Source organism: Lagopus muta, chromosome 6 (genome assembly GCF_023343835.1).
Source record: "Lagopus muta isolate bLagMut1 chromosome 6, bLagMut1 primary, whole genome shotgun sequence".
NCBI classification, from domain to species: Eukaryota; Metazoa; Chordata; class Aves; order Galliformes; family Phasianidae; genus Lagopus; species Lagopus muta.
The window spans coordinates 33,350,313-33,372,487 of NC_064438.1; the positions used below are offsets into that span (position 1 = coordinate 33,350,313).

Genomic DNA, 22,175 nt, shown 5'->3' on the forward strand with positions numbered 1-22,175 from the left:
GATGGCATCTGCTGCAGCTGACAAAGAGAATGATTTATTATTAACCACTTCCAATCGGTTGTATACCTCAGGTAACTCAATAGCACATACTTAAAGTATTATTTAGATTGCAGTGTAAAAAAATCTGCTGAGAGTGTGCTAAAAAGGGGACAAGAAGAGTGTGGTTGGAGGAAGGCACAATCTCAGCCATGGCAGTTTGGGACTGGATAATAGCATTAATTAGATAAGCGTGATGCATAATAACTCACGGGAAGGGGACTCCAGTGGATGGCTCCTCAGAGTTCACCTCTGTGGGCTCTGAGCGCTCTGCGCTGGGCTTAGCACAGCCCAGCGCTGCCCGAGAGCTTCAGGTGCACCTCTCCCTCCCTCCCACGTACGGGGGAAGGGCTGGTGCCAGGGCTGCAATGTATGCGCGTCTCAGTGCACGCACGGTCAGCGCTGAGACTGTCGTCGGGAGGAAAAAATGCTGAGGTTGTCACGGGATGTAGCAGCTCCGCTAAGGCCCAAAATACGCCTTCACCTTAGCCTGTTTCCAGGCACATAAACTCTTTTGTGTCTTTGGGGCTCTTCTTTATGCAGAATCTTTTGGTAGAGAATGTGAGGTTTACTTATTTTATTTTATTTTATTTTATTTTATTTTATTTTATTTTATTTTATTTTATTTTTCATTTCATTTTATTTTATTTCATTTCATATCTGGCAAAGATTCTGTTATCTGATCCTTATTTCCATTAGGCGTTACGTGCCAAACCCTCGGGCAGAGCTCTCAGGATTTTTGTGATGTGCTTTGCAGAGTGTTGCTGTGTCTCAGCACCGTTTCTCCGCGTTTCCCTATTTGAGCTATTCGTTCTGTGTGGACTCTAGAGCTGTTTTTGTTTCCCGAGATGGTGTTTGAGGCGATTAACTTTGCTTGCATAGACCGTAGCGGAAGAAAAGTGCTCATCAAGAAACCTGCAATTACGGTTTTAAGATTGTGTTCGCAAACGCGTGTGAGAGATAATAAATTATATCTCGAATCCAAAATAGGGTATTTTGCCGACTATTTTTTTGACAGACTAAAAAAAAAAAAGTTTCAGTAAAATAGCATCCGTTATCTCACGAAAGCGTTCTCAAGAAATCGAAGAGTGTATGTGTATAATATATTCTGCCTTAAGTGGCACAAAACCACTGTTTGAGGGAGTGATATATATATATATATATTTTAAATTCTGAGCTTGGGAAAAAAAAAAAAAAAGGAAAAAAAAGGAAGAAGAGTTGTAGAGAGGACGTCACCGCGCCCTTTAGAACTGCTTCAGATACTTCTCAGGGTTTGTGGCAGAAGCTGGGGCTCAGGTGTACACCCCCGCATCGCTCGTGTTAAAATGGGCTCTGCAGCAGCACTCAGGCAAAACTTCCACTGAACCCAGTTGCGTTTGGCCTGAACATACCGGAGTTCTGCTTGAAAAAGTGCACTGATAAATGATAACTTCTTTTAAAAAGATTTTCTATTTTTTTATTGGTGATATTTTCCGTTCTGAAAGCTCACTGAGAGTTCTGCACCGCCATTTAGGACATACTGCATAGCTCTCAACAGCACAGTGCAGAACCCAAGGAAGGTGCAGACACGTACCTATTGCACAGTGCAGAACTCAAGGAGGGCGATAGACAACTGGGGATGCGCACACGCACACCCGCGCACCCCGCAGCACCCCTCGGCGGGCTTTGCCCCACACTTCCCCGTGCCGCCCCCCGCCCCCCGCCCAGCGCAGCGCCTGGGTGACGGGGTCAGGCGTGGCGGGAGCGGAGGAGCGGGAGGTGAAGGTGAAGAGCAGCAGCAGCAGTGGGTTCGGGGCTGGCTGCGGCTGCTCGCTGGGCTGTGAGGCTGTGCCCAGAGGGCGGAGTTCCTGCACGCTGCTGCCTCACCGGAGAATCTGCCCTCGGCGCAGCGCTCCGCAGCCGGGACCCCACCGCCGCCGCCCGCCCCGCACCGCTCTGTGTGGCCCCGCTTCCCCCTGGGCTCAGGAAGCCGGGAGATGGCGGAACGGCGCTGTCCCCCGTTCTCGTCCTCGGGCAGGGTTACCGAGCACCTCTCACACGGCAAAGCATGTATCTAACGCCAGGATTTTCTTTTCTTTTCTATTCTTATCTTTTCTTTTCTTTTCTTTTTGGCCTCTCTTCGAAACGTTTCCTCCCCCCCCCCCCCCCCGTCTCCCCGTCTCCCCTCCCCCTCGCTCCCATCGGTAAGTTGGAACTTTCTTCGCCGCTTTAGCAGTTCTCCCACTCTCTCTCCAGGTTTTAGTTCCTTTATTAACGCTTTGTCGCTGCTCCGCTCGCACCGACGCCAGAGGAACAGCCACCCGCCCGGAGCGGGGCTGCGTCCGCTCTCGGAGCCGCCGGAGAAGCTGCGGGAGGCGCGGGAAAGGGCGCTCCGTCGGCTGCGGTGAGTGCGGATCTCCGCTCGTAGCGCCGGGCCCGAGCCGCGCTCGGTGCGTGCTGTGCGTGGAGAGAGGGGCGGGCGATACGCGGACCGCGCGGACTCCAGAAGGAATGACTTGGTTGGGATCGGAACACATCGTTAGAGAAAAAGCGGTGGGCTTCCTTCACCTTTCGGGCGTTGTGAGAATAGTTTCGGGAATGCCAGAAATGCCGGGAGAGCCCCGTGGGACGGCGCGCACAGAGCCGCTCCCGATTGGCGCAGGTTCGCCTTCGGAGCGCCGCGGCAGCCCCGGGACCGGGGCAGGGCCCGGAAACCTCCGAGGGGTCGCGGCTTTGTCTGCCCGCTGCCCGAACTCCCTCTGATGCTCTGAAGGTATTTCGCTAGCCGACCGATATCTAGGGACAGACGCGGGAGTTGGACTCATGGGTTTAAGTCGCCAACGTGTCCGCGGGGACGAGGCCCTTCGTGTCCTCTCTTGTCCCCACCTGTCCCCGCTTGTCTCTGCTTCGTTGGCCCGACAGAGCTTTGTCCATCCCCTGGCCACCTCAGCGGAGGATTTTACCTCCCCCTGCTCCTTTCCCGATTAACCTCGGGCAGTCAGCGTACGCAGGCGGCAGCTTCACAGAGCCCAGGGCGTGCACTCAGCCCTGCAGTTCCCGCTGGGCTCCGTTAGCATCCCACTGCCCGCGCCGCGCCGCGGGGACAGCGGGGCCCCGTGGCCGCCGACCCAGGGCGGCTGCAGGCGCTGAGGTCCGGGGGCGGCGCTGTGCGGCGCTGCGGGCCCGCGGCTGGGGGCGCTCTTGCATAGCGGGAGAGCGCCGAGTCAGGCCCCGCTTACGGTCGCCGCCGGGGAACCGCGGAGCCGGGCCGCCGCGTAGCGGTGCACGGGGCCTTGCGCTGCACCCGCTGCCCGCAGGGAGAACCGCGCTGTGCGGGCGGTGTTGGGCCGTGGAGGGAGTTGGGCTCCTTCCGTTTTGGGAAGGAGGAACGGTGGGAAGTGTCCTTAGCTTATGCGTCGTGGGAGCTGCAGGGAGAGATGTTGCGGGAGGGAAATGCAGTTAAATCCCTTTCCCGTGACCTGATCCAGGATGTTTCCATCCAGAAACAGCGTGGGGAAACCCGCTGGGCCAAAATAAAACATCTGAAACCGAAAAAAAAAATCCCCTAAATCAACTCAAGCCCCCAAATCCCAACACCCCAAAACCAAGGAAATAAAACAATCCTCCAACATAAATAAATAAATAGATAGATAAATGAATAGATCAAATAAACACACCAACTTCTTCTCCAGCATTATGTAGCACACCATAGCCCCAGGCTCGCGTGTTACACTCGGGACGAGAGGATTTGCTCTTCTCAGCTAGGGAATGGACACGGAGCGCCCGTGGCAGAGCACTGTCTGCAAGGAGCCTTCCGAGCCTATGATCTGGGAGAGCCTCAGCGAGGGTAGCTCTCAGAGCAGCCATTGCCACCACGCGCCGGGGTGAGCATCGCTCTCATACAGCCGCCCGCGGGAATCTGCCTGAGCTGCAATCCGCGATGAGAGTCGCCTGCGTGGAGACGCTCCATTCCGAGCTCCAGGGCTGAATCAAACAACCGCATCCCCCCCTCTCAACCCCCCCCACCTCCAAAAAAAAAACAAAACAAAAAAACAAAAAACCAGAAAAAGCCTAACAACCCTCAACTCCTTGCCCTAAAGCCGAAGCAGCCCAGGTTCTCTGGGGTCTATTTCCGCGGAGGAGAATGCAGAACCCTCCCTAATCGCTTTTGCAAGGGAATCTCTCGCAGGGAGACACGTGGAAAGAGCAGCAGCCTCCGGGACGGGCCCCGCCGGGGCCTCCCCCGGGTCTCGAGGTCCCTCCGGTTGAAGCCGTCGCCCCGCGCTGTTCTTTAGGGTTCGCAGCCTCTCTCAGCCCCTCCTCGCCCGGCTCCCACCCAGAACCGAGCTGGCTGGAAGCATTTAGGATGAGATACTTTGATAAATTCAGCGCATCCGAGAGCAGACAGAGAGCTGCCAACAGATCTTCCCGAAGTCTGCCTATTTAGGAATAAAACAGCGGCATTCTTTCGCAACCGTGGCAGACAGTCTAAAAAGGAGGAATAAAACAAGGTAGTTGCGTTTTCACAAAAATAAGCAAAACTTTATTTTTAGAATAAAAATAAACTACGTTTTCCCAAAGGCTGCGTTACCTCTGAGTCTTAAGCACGGGCAATATTCATCGGTTCCCGGACTGCTTTTTTTGAAGCAAAAATCCTGGTGCTGCTCTACGAGCGTTTCAGTTTTCCCCCGTTCCGTGATCCGCGCACACCGAGCGCAGTCAACCCCGCACGGGTGTGGCCCCCACGGGGCCGTGGGATCGGGCTGTTCACAGGTCCCAAGGAAAGGAATCAGGGACCATTATTCAAGCTGTTAAACGCACATCGCTTAACCACGAATTTCATCACGCCACCGCTCATAGGTGGTGATTTCCAAACATTCTAGCAATAAATAAATCTCCTTCTGGGCGTCTAAATCGCACATGTGGAGGAGAAAATCGAGACGGTCAGGAACAGTACCAGTGCGTTTTTTGTTAGCAAATTGAGTGTGCTCGCTTGCAGGGATCTGTTGGAAAACAGTGTGAATTACGCAAATATAAATCTCAGTGCTGTTTATCAATGAATCTCTTCCCGTATATCTATACGGCTACACATATGTGTGTGAACACATATACATGAGTATCTTTGCCCGATCTGCGTCTGAAACGTCCCCTGGCACTCGTTGGGGAGGCAGCGCCGCTTCCCCCGCTTGTTGCTTGTTCTATGTGAGCAAAGTTGTTTGTTTTCTGGGAAGCGTAAGTTGCCTTCAGTTATGTCATCAGTATCATTTGCATTTAGGCGGAAGGGTAGGCTGTGTGAGCTCTATTTTTGTTATTAAATGAGTGAAGGTAGAAGTGCTGATAATTAAATACAGATCTCTCTGATTGCAGGCTGGAGCAGTCAAATCGATGATCTTCTCATCAATAATCGAGCAGCGCAATTGATCACTCTGTTTATTTATGCAGAACTTGAGCTATTTGCTTATATATTTCGACTTCTTTGTCTGCTAATTATTATACCAGATTGGTTTGAAAGAAAGAGCTTAGGCTGGGAAACACAGTTGACAGATCCATTCTTAGCTAACCTGATAGTGGATTATTGCAATCCAATAAGTTTAACAAATTACTTATACGTGCTTGCCTTTAGAACAATTAGGAACCCGTTTCAGATTAAAATCCCTTGTTGTATTCGGGGTAGGTTCATTTAAATAAAGGGGAATTCTGTTGAGATATTTTCCAAATAAAAAATGTTTTTCTGGATCTGTAGAGACTGAGTAGGGATCAGTGTGCGCTTCTTTCTCCAGGCCCTGGTCTGCCTTTGTAACCACGAGGCACTCAGTTTGTGGTGCCCCTGGGCTTTTCTTAGAAATGGAATTTAAGATTTGGAGGTGATCTGAGTATAGGAATCAGGAAGAAAAAAATTAAAAAAGAAAAAGAAAAAGAAAGGCTCGGCATTCCAAAGAGCTCTCCAAGGAAGGAGATATTTGAGTTTGCTTAGTGATCAAATCTGTTCAAAAGCAATCACCCCGGTCTCTGCGGACTCCGATTAGCAGGAGAATTACATTTTACCCTATATTTTAGTTCTTTCCCCCCGAGATGGGAACTTTCTGTGGCGACCGTTTTGAGGAGGGCTCCATTTCTTCACCGTTCTCCCTCCTCCGCTTCGGCAGCGTTGGTGCGACCGTCCCGCCGGCGGGAGGTACGGGCGGTGTGAGCCGGCAGGGGGGGGACCGCCTCCCGTAGCCGTCCGGAGTGCAAGCTGGGCAGTGAGAACAGGATCGGCCCGCGGTGCCGCTCAGCGGAGAGCCCTTGGCTTCTCCCTCTTACTTTCGGCAAGTTTAGTTGTTTCTGATTTCCCCCCTTCCCCCCTCCAGCAACTGCTGCTTTGCAACCTGCAGAGATAAGGCGGCCTCGCATCAGATGATCGCAGAGATAAGTAATCTCTCCCCTTGGTCCGTGCTAAAGCTGACCGTACGCGCTCGAATCTCAGAGCACTAAGTCTTTCCTGTGAATGAACGAGAAAACACTCGACAGGTCGTGAATAATCGTTTTAATGAGTGTGTAAAAGCGTGCGACGGGGTGCACGGAGCTGTCGGGTTAAACAAACAACTTGTACCCTGACGAAATCCGATTGTTAAAGTGCAAAGTGGTGTCAGTCCAATTTCCATCCCACTTCTAAATACCACAGATCTAAGTCGCGGGAGTCCAATTTTCCCCATTAAGAAAAATAACAATATTTTCTGAACGTAAGTGCGACCGTCCCTTATGTCAGCCTTTGGAGGAAAAAAAAAAAAAAAAAAGAAAAAAAAAAGAAAAAAAAAAAAAAAAAAAAAAGAGGGACCAGTTGCACATCCCAAAGATACTGAAGTTCCTTCTGTTCTCTTCGTATTATTTTCAAGAAATGAATTTAAATGTGGGTATTTGACATTTTCCTAGATATTATCAGATCACTGTGGTAAATATTTCCTCTCTTTGTTCCCTTGCCCGTATGTTTTTTCACAGATCACTGGAGGCAAACATCGAATTAATTGGATCTTGGTGGCTGAGGCTGTTAACAGTGTATTGAACGGAGTTATCTGCCACAATGCCCAGGTGTCTGCCAGAATGTCAGGACATTCTAGACCAGGTAAATCCAGAGAACACCTACCAGAAAATTAAAACGAGTGCAACGTTATATGCACCAGTTCCAAGTTATCTTACTGCTATGTGGGGAGCTATACTGACTGGTGCTAACCTATGTAGAATCTATACATTCCAGAGAGAAACTGGAGTTTGCCTTCAGAAGAAGTGCCAGATCTGTGCCCTAACAACGACAAAGCCTGGCAATATTTTGCAACTGGAAATCTTACTCCTTTAAGTTAAGTGATTAATTCTATGGAATTAGTTGGTCATTTAGTGACTTGCATTATTTACATTAATTGTTGCTGAAAACCTTCAAACCAACTACATATTTGTTTCTCTTTTGGAAAACTCATTTTTGGATGTGTTCTCTGACAATACCATGTTAAGTGAAATGGGGCAAGACCACCCCAGCTGAAAACCTGAACCTTTTTGAAGTTTTTCCAAAATTTCTCCATAACGTGGTTCCATCTAATATTCAAATTTTCAAATATAACGTGACATCAGATGACAAGCCAAAACACACCAATGCCTGGACTATAGGCAAAACCAGGACCCAATGCAATGTCCAGTGATACAGATGGGAAATCTATCTTTGGTAACAGTGGAAGTGCCATCTAGCCCTTTATGACCCGTAGGATAGGACTATGCAGGCAGCTTTGATTTCACGCCAATCTCCAGTGTTTGTAACATTTTGATTTTAAATGTAGAATTAAACTGAATTAGTTCACTAACGCAGTTGGGCATTAGGAACGTATACCGTTCATTTTGTGTCCCAAAGTACAAGAAAATCACCTCTGCTACACTCCTCTGAGAGCAATGTTAGAAAGAAAAGAGGGAGAAGGAAAGAGAGGGAAAAAAAGATCTCTCAGTCGCAGGATTGGGTAGCGGATCTATAACTAATGAGCCATGAGGTCATATATCAATATTTAACACGCATCTGACGTCCTGCACATTCCCAGCGCGGCTTTATTCGGGCAGTATGACTCGAAGCACGGGCCGGTGCGGACGGGGCCGACTGTCGGGAGGAGATGCGCTGCTCCTGGGGCACGAGGGTCTCCCCTTGCTCTGCGGACGAAAAGGGCCGCGGAAGCAGTGGGGAGGGGAGAGAGGAACGGACGACAAAGACGAGAGGTGCGCTGCCAGCCCGTGGGGCAGGACTCGTCAGAGGGCTGGGAAACAGTCCTGTCCCGCGGCAGGAATGGTGCCGTCCTATCGCAGCCTACCGCAGTGCCATTTACTCCGCAACTAAAACGCGCAAAATGGGCACGGGGGAAAGCAAAGACCTATCAGTTTCCTGCTGTAGTTGTGCTAATAAATAAACCTTCTCGATGTTTAAAACACTCTATCTGTCACATTCACAAGATAGGTACTGTAAATTCCTGTTGCAAATATACAAACAGAGATCCAAGAGGTTGCCTCTGTTTTTGTATCTCCTCTCACAAGAAATGCACTATCAAAACATTAATTATATTTGAAAGGGAGCAGATTATTTGTTTGAGAAAGAATTACATTCTTGAATTTATATTCCACGCAGATCTCTCCTCCTGTCTGCCGGGAGGGCTGAACTGTAAATCTGTCTCGAGTGATGCACCCTACACCGTGGGTAGGTGCGTCACTTTGGAGCCGGGGAGAGATGGGAGCTTATTCGAAGAGCTTTCAGACACCTCCGTGGGATGGGTCGTTAGGGAGTGTCGGAATCCACACGAAATTGCAGATTTAACATGTGAGGAACATAAAGCCCCGCTCTCTGACAGTGGGAGCACAAACACACAGACACGCGGGACTGAGCCTGGTGCTTGCTGAGCACTGTGACTCACGGCTTTGGGCCTCGTTGCTGGTTTGTAAAATGCCTCACGCACGTCCTGCGGCAGTCGATAGCCGGAAAGCTACCGACTGTGTGAGTCATGAGCCGTCAGCAAAAGGCTTCACCCTCTCTTCCAACGCCTAATAAAAGAGTTAAACAGATGCCCTTATCTTCTTCTTAAGAAAAACGAACGAAAGAAAGAAAATGTGGCGATGCACTGAGAATTTCTCAGGAGCGCTGAAATCCTGCCCCTGGGACCTGGTTCTTCCCCTCTCCACCGCCGTGCGGCATTCCCTATAGCGTACGCCTACCGCCAGGCACCCTTAAGCATCTCAACAGAATTGCTCTTTGGCATCGAAACTGCTGGCGGCGGCTGATGCCACAAGTCCGCGCAGAGAAGTGGCCAGGGCTTTTCTCACGGCTGGAGAAACGTGTCCATAAATCGATAGGTTCTCAGTGTGGAACCCAGAGGAGCGGGTCCCAAAGAGGCGACCCTTTTTCTCTGTTCCTGTGTTGCCCGAGTCTCCGAGCGGCTTTCCCGAGCACTGGGATGGCCGAGATATGGGGCCGGGGACCGGGGCCGTGCCTGGACTATGCTCTGCCTATGATCGGCGATTTGTGGGAGTAGAGGGAACCCTGACAGCCAGAGTGGGACCTGGCCGGGAGCAGGCTCCGTGATGGAGGATGGCAAAACAGGACAGAGCGCTGGCACCGAGGGCTTTTTTTTTTTTTTTTTTGTTAGAACCAAAAGGAAAAATGGAGGGGGGAGGAGGGAAAGCAGTGGGCACTGGGAAGGAGAGACAGGAGTAGGTAGTGTCTGGAGAGCAACAGGGGTCCGTCACCTCCCCTGGAGCGGGGAGCTCCGGACCTCGGGCAGAGGCTGAGGCGCGGCACGGCATCGCATCACGTCTCCCCTTGCCGAGCTTCGGTACTCCACGCCGCGGCCTTCCCCCGCTCACTACATCGCCACGGTGGCAATAAAAGCTTGAAATGCAGCTCAACTCGAGGCCAAACGGGCTCTGTCACTGCCCGGGGCTGCGGGTCCTTGTCGGGGAAAATGTGGGATGCTGCCGTGCCTTGGCTTGACGGAGCGGCAGGGTAGGGTCTGTTTCACGGGAACACGGCTTTGGAGCGTTGGATTCAGCACACGGAGCCCTCGCTGCTCCCTTCGGGAAATGGGGGGGACAGCGGAGCCACGGCCCCGCCGCTCCCCTTCAGCACATGACTGCGACTGAATCAAGTCTCCCTGTGCACTCGGAGACCGACACCCGGAGCCCATGGCCGAGAACAGGGAGGAGAAAGGAAACATGGGTGGTAGGAGCAGGGCAGGAGACCAAAAGTTCAGCAGAGAAAAGGCCAGGAGGAGAGCGATAGGAGGGAAACTTCATGAGTGTGTCGGGAGCATTCGGGTCTCGTTGTGATATTATTATTAATCATAAAATCCCAGCAAAACAACGGCTCCCTTATAAAGGAAATCTGAGGAGTACAGCGAGCTAAGTGGAAGCTCTGTTTCCAAGGCGAGGCAGGATTAGTTCCCTGCACACAATAGCCGGTGTGTCGGAATTGCAAATGAACATCACCAGCAGTGCTGGAGTTACCCTCCTTAAATTAATATCGAGCTGGCTTTTCTGCTCAGCGTCAAGGACATTTCTGCTCTTTCAAAGGGAAGGAAGATTTAAATTTGTATATATATGTCCATGTATATGTATGTTACTCTGATTTAGTCCAAGGAACTCCTTCCCCACTGCAGTTACCAGTGCAGGAATTTGGGATAATGTCCACTCTAATTGATCATTAAAAAAAAAAAAAAAATCACAAAAAACCCCACAAAAACCAAACAAACCAAATTAAAAAAAAAACCACAAACAAACAAACAAACACAAACGAAACACTTCCCAAGCAACAAACCAACCAATAAATTCCAAAACAAAACAAAAACCCACCCAAAAAACCACCAACAACAAATCAAACTCCCAAACCATAAAAACAATTCAAAAATAGGAAAGAAAGAAAAAGGAGTACGAATTAGTGTGGGGTGACCCCAGGCCGTGGGAGACGTGCAGCGCGGCTGCTGCTCCGTGCACAGCACAGGGTTTGCCGCTGCCGCACTCAGCTTAGCCCCTGCGGCTCCTGCAGCGGGGCTTCTGGCACACGCCCCCGGTGTGTTACTGTAGACGCAAGCCCGTAAATCTCGGCCGAAGCAATATTTCTATCCCATCATCAGACATGCAAAGGGGGAAAGTAATACATTTGATCTTGCGCTGCAAAGAGGGGAGAGAGAGACTGTAGGCTCCAGGGCTCTTTTAAACATTTCAGGAATTAATGGGGGATGGGAAGGTTCTAGGAAGGATGGATGCATTAAGATAGTAAATTAAAAACATGATATGAAGATATATTTACTGTCATCTCAGAGCCAAAACATTTATGCTCCCATGCTTTTTTTTTTTTTTCCCTGAACAAATAGAAACTTAAATGATGCATTTTAATTATTTTAAGAAAATAAGCAAGAAGGCTCTTTTTCAGAGTCTAAATAAATAACAGAGTGTTCTGTGCTGCTGATGTCTCTAGCTTATGATGGCTTCATCTGTGCAGCTACTACTGTGAGCTCTGAAAATCTGGGAAGAATGGGGTGTTACTGGCAATTTCTGAAAGGATCTATCCATTATTTGTGAGGTTTTCTGAAACAGAACATCCAAAGAATTTTCTGACAGTCTGAGAGGTGAAAAGGGGACAAATATTTTCCTAAAGGTTCAGCTCAGAATGATGAGTGCCTAATCTCACTATTGTTTTAAGCTGGAGGTGAGAAGCAATTTTCCTTACTCTTTCAAATAGTTATTTCAATTCCCTTCCCCACTAGTGGGAAATGGATACATATTTCCATGATATAAAAGAACTGCATACATGTCTTGTAGTTACTCAGATCATTTTTTTTGTTGTTGTTTTGTTTGTTTTTGTTTTTCACTGATCTAATTCCTGACAACTTTCTTCCTGAGTACATTGTGTCCTTAAACTCCAATAGATTGCAGGGAGCTTCCTGAAGGAGAGGGATACTCACAAGACCTTTTTTATCTTTTGGGGAGAGGGAAGGAGGGGAAAAAAAAAAGAAAAGAAAATAGAAAAAAAGTGAGAACTCACCAAAAGAGAGATCTTCTGAGTTCACATTAAAAAAGAAAAGAAAGAGGGGCATGTAACACTATATGGCAATTGCAGGGAACACTAAACCACGTACACTGGCAATTCTATAGCAGAAAATATTAGTCACAATCTTCCAGTGTAAAGAAGTTAAATCATTTCATCTCTTCTTTGCAGAAATACGTAAAGCATTTAAGGCTAACAGATTTTTGTTCACAAATTTTTCTCCCCAGGCAGGACTCATCTTCTTCTTTAGTCAAATTTTTAGTACATTCCTGATGCTCACCTCTTCTATACTGCCTTTCATTTCAGTTAGTGTAAATTCTGTCATTCAAGTACTGCAACCATTTCTATTAGCTTAAATGTGTCCAGAGAAATGTAGAGCACCTATAAACAAACTCCTTTCTTTCCCTTTGTGATATTTTTGTACTCTGCCTTCAAGGCTTGCTTCTTTGGAGGCTGCGTCATCAGTGTGAGGACTGCAGAAACTGCAAGAAAGTGGATAGCTAGGAAAAGTCACAAGAAGAAGCAGAAGAACAACATCAGCATAGGCAACAGAACCATTATCGTCACAGCAAGAAAAATAAGGAGAACAAAGAGAAAAGATATCTTAACAGCAGTAAAGGCAGGTAGAACTGTTTTAAAGAGCAGGGCAGTACTACTGATTTCCAGCCTACGTAGTTCCTACCTAAAAGATGATACAGACCACAGTTTGTAGCACCCAAACAGGAGACAACCAAAAAAAGTGCTGGTCATGAGTGCAGGCTCTATTATCCAACATTCGAATCTATGTTCATTAATGATGGCTAAGAATTTTCTGATATATTTATGAACCTATAATCAAAACAGAAAAGTGCTTGTTGCCTTATTTTCACATAGGTCCTGAAGAAGTCATGGCTTTTGCTGTACATCTCCGCCTGAATTGAATTGCCCCAAAACTAGGAAATAGTGTCATTGGACAATGAAAATAATATCATTCTGTGAATAGAGACTGGATGGCCTAACATCATCTTTCATTTGTACTTTCTCAGAATTTACATCTTCATAAAAATAGGCCCATTATCTTGGGGTACTCATTTCAAATTTTATAATTATCTGATTTGAAGCTGAAAAAGTATTGAAAAATGTTGGTCAAAGTGATTTACAAAGTCCTATCATTACACTTCAGAAATAACACCTTACTGACTAGAAACCAAGTTTTTCAGTCTGCTTTTGGACTATTAATTGAGAACAACTTTGAAGCACATAGAGCGGGACCCTGATTTCAATTCAAATAAAAAGCTTTCTTGATGTTTGGAGAAGTAACAAATCATGTATTTCCTTATGTATTTAGTAATGGACTGGTAGGATCTATACAAACTACTCAAGTCACCTGCAAAATGACTTGATCTATTTCATTTAAATTTCTCAATCCATTACTAGATAGCACAAAAGTGTTGCACCCATTAGTCACTTCATGTAGCTTCATGAAAATAATCCTCTTGTGAGGATAGTTTTTTGGCTCTTTATGGACAGGAATTCTTTGCCTATTGTTTTTTGTTTTCTTGTTTGTTTAAAAGCCATTTGAGACAGCTTCTACAAGTCACTTAAATTCAGTACCTTGTAGGGATTTCAGATATTCTCTACATGGATTAGACACCTAAATGGAACTGGTTTATGTACTGGTTACAACTACATTTGAATATCTCAGCTGTTGGTTTAGAGTCTGCTTCATTTTTGCATGAGCAGTGGAACTGCCGTCCTTTCCATGTAAGGACACCAGCATCATGTGCTGTACTCAACAGCAAATATTTAATATAAAACTGGATGCTCCTGTACCCAGACAGCGGAAGAGACTGCTTCTCATGTGATCTTTAAGCTGGAGAACTTCTGAGGATGGAAAACACTCATTTATACTTTTGTAACACCTGTAATAGATCTAGTGTAATTAACATGCAATTTTGAAGCAAAAGCCGATCTCAGGCTTCATATTTTGAATTTCAATAGTGCTACTGTTAAATGAATTCTTTTACTGTGAGAAGTAGCTTGGGGTAGGTTCGGGCTTGGGGTAGCCCGAATCAGCTATCAGAGGAGACAGTTGGGAAGATGTGCGTCAGATCTGAGCTTGCAGTGTTGGCTTTTTTTAAACCTTCTCCTCATGACAACATGAGCACTACTGTAATGCTTCAAATCCTGAATGTTGTTCTGTTGCAATAAGCAGTCATGGAAATTATAGCATATGATAAGGGGAGGGAAGCAAGAGGGAAATCTATAATTGCTATTCTTGGAAATAGAGACTGGAGATCATGATGTGCTAGCTTGTCTGTGAGAAATCCTCATATGCTTGAGGGCAGCACTTCATGGTTTTCATGATTCTTACAAGTTCCTTATAAAGATTCATGATTGTAAGTACACTCAGAAAGATCCTTAATGGTGAACCTTTCTCCTGCATCACTAAATACCTACTGCATTCATTAGCCATTCATCCAAGTGGTCTAACTGGAATAACATTTTGTATATTTCAGAATTCAGTTGTAGACCAAAGGTTCACACTTAAATGTAGAATACCAAAGTCTTGGTATTTCAGTCTACCAGTGTACGAAGTATTGGCCACATAGACAAAACCAGCATCTCTATCCAGGATTTACATGAAAGTATCTGGGGTAGACTTCTTTAGTCCGCTGTTTATTTTAAAGCCTAAATTAAAGAAGCAGCTTCTAATTTAATAAAAAGTCTCTGAAAGTTGCTAAGCAACTTCAAATAAGCTTGCATTATAAAAAGTTCATTTGTTTGTTTAGTTTCAGAAAAAATGTTATTATCTGTTCCATAAATCAAGAGGGAAAAGTATAATTGAAATGCAATAGGACCTTTCAACACTTTCTTTGACTTCTATTTTATTGCAATTAAAACACCTTTAATTGTCACGTGAAGTTTCATCAACTATTCAACAAATGTTTATGCATAAAACTTCAACGGATTATTGATTATGCAAAGAACCAAAGGAAAAAAGAAATTAAACAGGTTTGTCATATGGTATGTGTTTATCTTAACCTTTCTTCTTAAAAAAAATCTCATCTACCAAGTACTTTTATCAGAGACTAATTATACTCTCTGAAAAGAATTTCTCCAACACCCTTCAGTGCCTACACCCTTTAATCATATCTCATTACATCTACCTAATCCATCTCTTTTTCACATTGCCAGGGCTCATTAATAGTTTTAAAAGCCAGTTCTGGACATTATCTTTCCTTCATATAGAAATATAAAAAATACCACTAAGGTTTTATTCCTAGATTTCATAGTTGTTTGTAATTAGATTAAAAATATTTGCCAATATTGAAATTTTGACTAAATATAACTAAAGTATGTAACAGAGTAGGAATAGAAAGATGCAAGTCTTTTCCAAAATGGTTGTTTTTATGAGCTGTTTTAGTAGTGGATCAATAATCACTTTGAGAGGAAGCGATCCTTGACTAATATTTAGCACATATTGTGCTTCACAGATGTTTTATAGGTGATACATATACCATCATGAAAACAGTGTGGGTAATCCAAAGAATATACATGATTGAAAGGGGGAAAAAGAAAAGACATGGCCTTCCTTCCTTTGCTGCATGCATACCAGACGTCACTGCACTTTGAAAAGCTATTAGAAAATGTCTCTGTTGTACTATCAACTAAAGTGAACCAATTAAAGTAGAAAGAATAAGTGATGCATTAAATTTTGCATTTATTTTCTGTTCTCAACTCATGTGCAAACAGACAGTAATATTCTCAACTACTTGAAATTGATTTAGAAATTGCTTCAGGGAAAAATTTGTAGTGTACAGACCATTCCAAAATTCACAAATTTTGGCAATTTACAATTTGCAATGTGTTATTAGTTATGCAAGTTATGTGATTGTATTTGTGCTCCTATTTTCAGGATGATTTATTATGTCATTTTACCCCTGATGCTGTATTGATTCATTTTCAAGTGTTGTAACATACCGCTTGTGATTTTGAAGGTAAATCCAGTAGCCAGATATCAGTTTTGAAGTTTGTTTTTCCCATGTTTGGATAGTGTGCCACCAAAGTTTTTTGTCTTCTTTTGTAACAAGAAATATTTTGTATTCCATGAATTACGTGGGTTTTTTATTTAACATATTAGAATTACTAAAGAAATTTGTGACATTTGTTTTCAACCTCCGACATGTATTAATTCTAGTTTTTGACACACTACTATAAATTCTAAGCTGAGTTAATCCTAACATCCTGGGAAATGCTTTTGACATACTTTGGCAGAGATGTGCCTTAGATGTTTTGTTTCCGATAATTGTGAAGAAATATGGACACAGTTTGCAGAAAACAGCTGTTGTTAGAAGCAGAAAGATCAGCCACGATATGTTGAATTTCTTGGAAGTTTGGATGATCAAGGCAAATTGATATCACCTCTGCACCTACTGAATGATTAACTGAGAACATAGGGGATTTCACGCAGTGAGTTATGAATCTTCTGTGTTCCATCTTCCCATCCAGGAACAGAAAATTCAGAACTCCAAATTAACAATTGAATTTTTTGCTCTCTAAATAAAAAGTGTTTGCAGAAACCAGTGTAAAGATAAAGCTAAAATGTTTTAATATTTTTTTTATATTTTAATTTTAATTTTAATATGACTTTAATATTTTAAATATATCTGATACCTGATATACATATATACATATGTACATTGAATACATATATATATTCAATATATCTAACACTTTCTTTCAAATGTAATTGATTATGCACCTCAGAATCTTTTGTATATGTAGAGCTGATATTTGTAAGAGCTGCTTCTTTCTCTAAAGAGTTGATTTATATAAACCAACAGAATATATGTAACAAATTGTAGATATAGAAACCATAGTCAAATGGAAGTTCCTTTTGTGACTACTAGTGAATACAAGCTAAAAATGTTTTCCTAAGAATTCCTTACTACAGATTTATTGTATTTATGTGTGCAAGCGCACATAAAATGTCATACCTAGAGCTAAACTAAGAGCAACATGTGACTTCTCAGTCTGTGAAAATGTGTATAGTTTGAGATATCTTCTTGTTCCTCATTGGAGATAAAATAAAATTCACTGAAACATTCCTTTTATGTCATAAAATTACGTATAGATGTTTTGAGGCCAAAAAAAGACAGATTTTCTTTGGACGTATTTCTCTTATTCCTTCCTTTGTTTTTCACTCACTCATTAGGAAATGACTAAATAGACAAGCCAGGATGCTTAGAACATTCCCATTGAAAACTTCGTTAAAACTGACACATTTTCATGAAGAATTTTGGCTTGAATGGAAAGACATATTTAGAGGAGGAAAAAAAGTCAAATAAAATCTGACTGGTAACAAATGCAGTCAAACTGATATTCATGTTTAAATTTGAACTAATACATACTACATACATGATTTTTTTTTTTCTAGAAATTCTTCAGACCAAATGATTTGAGTAGTCCTGAGTAATGCCAATATCTCTCTAACAAGAAATGTGGAAGACAGATGTCTTCCATTGCACTAAGAAAAAATTGGGCTCTTTAGGAAATTGGAAGTTGAGGAATTTCATAGGCAGTCTCTGCTACAGGATATATGCTGTCTGCTGTTATGTTCACTTCTGGCAATAAATGTTCTTTAAGATTATTAAGAAGCACAGAATTCCTTTAAGACTCTATCAGTGCAGTTATTGTTGTTTGTACATCTACATCAACATCCACATCCACATCCACATCTACATCTACGTCTACATCTACAAACCTAATGGCTAGTACTCCATTCAAAAACATGGGGAAATATGTTTTTTTTCTTGTTCTTTTATGATGAGTTCAGCATTTGTCATTGACTAAATAATCATATATCCAGTAGGCTTTTTTAGTGGCCACAGAATTGTTACAGACATTATCTTCAGAAATCAATGCAGAATGTCTTCAAATAGCACTACATTTGTTTAGCTGAAAACATAGTACACAGGAAATGGTGAACACAGTTGTAATAAACCGCTGGTAAATCCCTTTTTTTTCTAAAATAAGTCATTTGTGGGACTAGAAGTCTGAGGAAAAAAGGAAAAACTGATCTGTGACAAGAAAATTTATAGTAGAGGACATTTTACACTCAGTGCAATTGAAGACTAAAATAAACATGTTCTACTAACATGAATAGAATTGTAAAATAAAGAAACTTGCTTTATATTCAACTTGCATAATTTCAGAATGATCAGATGTTCTTTCAGAAACAAGATTTCTAAGGGATAGCATAAAACATGAGAACTCAAGCAGAAAGCTGAGAACTGAGTTAAAGATCCAAGCTAAAGTTTTGTTAGTTCGTAGATCTGAATATATCCACCCTGAGTTTAAAAGAGCTAAGAAATTATTCTGTCTTTATGAGCTTATTTTCTTGCTTGCTCTTCACACACATAATGACTCAGCACAAGCCCTTGAGGGATGGATTCTTTTTGTTTGTGTGTGCTGCACATCTTCAGAAGTGATGCGTATGAATTATAAATTAGAGGTATTCTAACAGAATGAAGTTCTTGTAGTTTAAAGTGCAGGTTACAACAAATGTACTTTACGTTTCTTGGAAATCACAGCATCTCAGTCTATATTAAACATTTGACTTTTGAAGTTATATATTTTGGTGTATTGTCCCAGTCTGTGTAAATAAGCAAGATTAAACACATACTAAGAATAATGGCTGACAATGGAGTATCTGAAGTGTGACTAGGGAGAAGCATAGCATGAGATTATAGTTACAGGTTTGATGTTGCTAAGAAAAATCTCAAGAAATAGGGTATGTGGCTTTAATTTTATATGGGAATTCAGAGTGAAGGAATGCAAAGAAGGGAAACATTCTCAACAGATGGTGGAAAAGATGGCTTAAACTGCTCGAATGTGAAGGGGTTTGAGCGTATGAAATAGAAGCCCAGAATACGTGGGTTATAATTGATTAAATGAAAGACAATTGAGATATTAAAATATTTCTAACAGCACATTTGGAGAATAAAGAGCAAAGAAAGAGAACTATTTGGATTAAGCAACTGTATTGATTTGCAGGGAGAGAGAGGGAAGAGAATGCAGAGTGGAGCTATTAATTGAGTGCAGGATGGAGATAATCCTCTCAGGTGCTTCTTGCTCTTTTAAATATGAGATGCTTAGAATACTACCGAGGATCATGGATGATGGTTTAGACACTACAATATGACAAACAGATATAGCGACTTCTCTGGAACTTTTTTGATACGAACTGAAAAAGCAAGTCAGAAAAAAAGACCAAAATTTGCTGCTAATGTCCTGAAGGTTTGAAAAAACTCTGCTGTGAGTAAATTTTTCATTTGGAAGATCTTCTTGATATCGGTCATTCTGATTTATCTTTCCAGATAGTAGAGTTTAGGGACAGACGATGGACAGTTATCCAAGATGAATGCGTGTACAGCTCAGCTGAGTACCAGGACTATTCAGGGTTAGTGACTTTGACTGTCAGGAAGACACAGTGACACAATCTGTAGCAAACAACAGTTTAAACTACAGTTTCTTAATAGTAGAAAGAGCAGCCACAACTTGCTGAACTGCAGGAATGACTGAAGAAAATTCATGTTGGCATACAATCAGTGATTTTCAGTATCACACTTCAAACAGAAGTACAGAGGAGGCCAGTGGTTGACTTTTCTTGTCAATACCACATGTAGCCTGGGAATCGCAGGTGTTAATAGAAGCTATTTCCTTTCTCAAAGAAGAAAGAGGTAGAGCTTGATTGAGGAACAACTGCAAAATTCAGCTGAGGATACATAAAGAAAGAGGGAGGGAAGTGCTGAAACAAAGATGGGGGAAGGAGTAAAGTACTGAGATGATAATGGTAGAGGTAGGAAAGAGTGATTATTTGAATGTGCAGATTGGATCAGCTAAATATTTTACCAATTTCATAGAAGGGCTTCAGAACTATGAAGATACCCTGCAAAGAAACATTGGAAAGTTACAAGTTGAACTGTCTTGTTTTCTCCTTCATTTCCTGCAGTATAGTTGTTTTCATTTATCTGTTTAGTGAGGACAGTATGCTCAGCCTTGTAGAGCAACACAAAATAAAGACTACTCTCATTTCTCTTCAACAGGCTTCACCAGATAGATAAGGAAATGTGAATTCTTACTTCTGATTTCTTTATATCCTCTGCAGAGTGATGAATCTTGCCATTGCTTGTGTACAGGCAAATAAGAGGGAAGTAGTCTTCTATCCACGTTTGGCAGAAACACTGCTATAAAAAACATCGTTACACAATTTTTTTTTTACATTTATTAATGTTTTTAGGTTACTTAAGCAATGCTTATGTTCAATATAATTGTGCCTGGAAATATTCTTAATGAGCATCCTACAAACTACTAGATTTGTCAGATAATGGTGGAATGAAGTAGTATAACATACTGAGCTTAAATCCCTAAGGATTCTCATTAGTTACATCAGGACTAAAATACGAACCTTTCTTAATAAGAAGAGAATCACCCTAGTCCCAGACAATGATATGTTGTATGCTTGTTAGTACAATCTTAATTTTAAGCCAAGTAAGATAAAAATCACTTCTTCAATGATCACGATTTGCCTAGGGGTATTAGCCTTTGTTGTTGGTTCTAGCTAGCACTGGAATAACTATGCCAAACACCAATAAAACTTCACCTGTAATTATTTGTAAAAATCATGTCTGTCAATTTTTGTTGTTTGGTTATACACCAGGTAAATCAGCAAGTGTTTTATTTAGCACTTGAAGCCACGTAATGATGTAACTTTAAAGCTAATAAACATTAATCATCAAGTCATTTAAGATTTAAATGACTTAAAGACATTTCTTCCAAAACAGTTGTTACATTTTTTTCCATGTTGTTGCATTGTGGATTTTGTGCTTAGCATCTGACTGTTTTTTCAACTACTGCTTTTTAACGAAAACATGAAAGTACTCGAGGGAATGTGATAAAAGCAAAAATTCTGTGATCTCTGCAAGGTAAATGACAGCACGGAAATTGGCACATCTGGATCAAAAATATTTCACATGTTTACTTAAACAAACAAATCTAAACATGGGTAATTAGGACTATAACTCAATGTCTGTTTCTTGTAAAAGTTTCTTCTCTTTCACTGATAATTCTGTTTTTTTGTCACAAACATTTATAGTGTACGTCTTACTTTTTGTTATTTCAAACAACCTAAATAAGTTGAAAAAAATTTGCAATGATGTATTTTAAGAATTACAGCATTTTAATTCAAAAGTACTGGTAAATATGTTAAAAATGCAGGTTAGTTAAAACACTCTTCATCATCAAAATTAATTGCTCTAGTATTTTTATTTTACTACTTTTAATCTCTTAGCCTGCTAGCCACTGAAAGCAAGAGTTTTGATCAGAAGGCACACTTAATAAATTGCATGTATTCAGGATTTATAATGAAAATATTTTTTAATAATTGTAAAGACAGAGAAAAATATTTTGTTTCCATTCCAGTCACATGCCTTGCTTTGAATTAAGATAATCATACCTCCTTATTCAGCTGAAAATGTTTTCTTCAAATTTGGTCACAGGTCCTACTATTCAATTAATATAATCATACCTCCTTGTTCTGCTGAAAATAAACCAGTTGTTTAATTAGACATGCCAGTTGTTTATAATATAATGTTTCAGAAATACTTGTTTGAAAGAAAGGCTAAAGATTTATATCAAACATTTCAATCTGACAGGTAAATTACATTTTCTCTACCATAAAGAAGGCAAGGCAGGAAAATGGTTGCAGTGTAAGAGTAACTAAGGTGGCTGCACTGAGGAAAAGCACACTTGTTCTCATCGCTCAGAGATGTGATATGCGTCAGCCTACAAAGGTGACCTTTTACACCCTGGAGATTAAAGCATTTTATCTTGTTAAAATAGCAGAATATACATTATTTTTAAGTTGTGACTGTATTTTCATTGCTAACACATTCAGAAATGAGGAAAAGAAGAATGAGTGAGATTTTCAATTTAAAAATGAACAGAATGTAATTAACATGTTTAATAAAAGCAAGAATGATGTTTTATCTAAAGTTCTCAACAGACCTTCTTTTCTTGACTTACATCCCTTTTCTCAGGTCTTAATACAGCATATCTAAGACCTAAAAGACATAGG

At 42.4% G+C, this 22,175-nt stretch overlaps 1 protein-coding gene across 5 annotated transcripts in view; it reads left to right on the forward strand.

Annotated features, from left to right (window-relative positions):
* FOXG1 (forkhead box G1) overlaps positions 1-22,175 on the forward strand; it is a 96,179-nt gene that overhangs the window by 4,658 nt on the left and 69,346 nt on the right. For 2 of the 5 annotated variants that reach the window (XM_048948873.1, XM_048948871.1), the window contains exons 2-3: positions 2,272-2,419; positions 6,994-7,117. The gene's annotated coding sequence lies outside the window, so the exon portion shown is untranslated. Of the gene's footprint in view, positions 1-2,271; positions 2,420-6,993; positions 20,784-22,175 lie in introns of those variants that run through there. The other 3 variants (XM_048948872.1, XM_048948870.1, XM_048948868.1) reach the window with 3 other exon arrangements.